The 217-nt window shown below is 47.0% G+C and overlaps 1 protein-coding gene across 1 annotated transcript in view; it reads left to right on the top strand.

Annotated features, from left to right (window-relative positions):
- Positions 1-217, top strand: part of LOC108794597 (caspase-3-like) — a 31,445-nt gene that overhangs the window by 16,367 nt on the left and 14,861 nt on the right. The window lies entirely within an intron of this gene.

Here is a 217-nt window from a genome sequence, read left to right as displayed (position 1 = left end):
TCTCTCTCTCTCTCTCTCTCTCTCTCTCTCTCTCTCTCATTCTCTCTCTCTCTCTCTCTCTCTCTCTCATTCTCTCTCTCTCCCCCCCTCTCATTCTTTCTGTCTCTCTCCCTCTCCTAATTCTCTCTCTCTTTCTCTCTCTCTCTCATTCTCTCATTCTCTCTCATTCATTCTCACTCTCTCTCTCTCTCTCTCTCTCTCTCTCTCTCTCTCTCTC

The sequence above is a fragment of the Nanorana parkeri genome, unplaced genomic scaffold (genome assembly GCF_000935625.1).
Source record: "Nanorana parkeri isolate BGI_ZX_2015 unplaced genomic scaffold, ASM93562v1 scaffold871, whole genome shotgun sequence".
NCBI classification, from domain to species: Eukaryota; Metazoa; Chordata; class Amphibia; order Anura; family Dicroglossidae; genus Nanorana; species Nanorana parkeri.
Note: the sequence above shows the minus strand (reverse complement) of the source record. Positions and strands in the feature narration are given on the sequence as shown.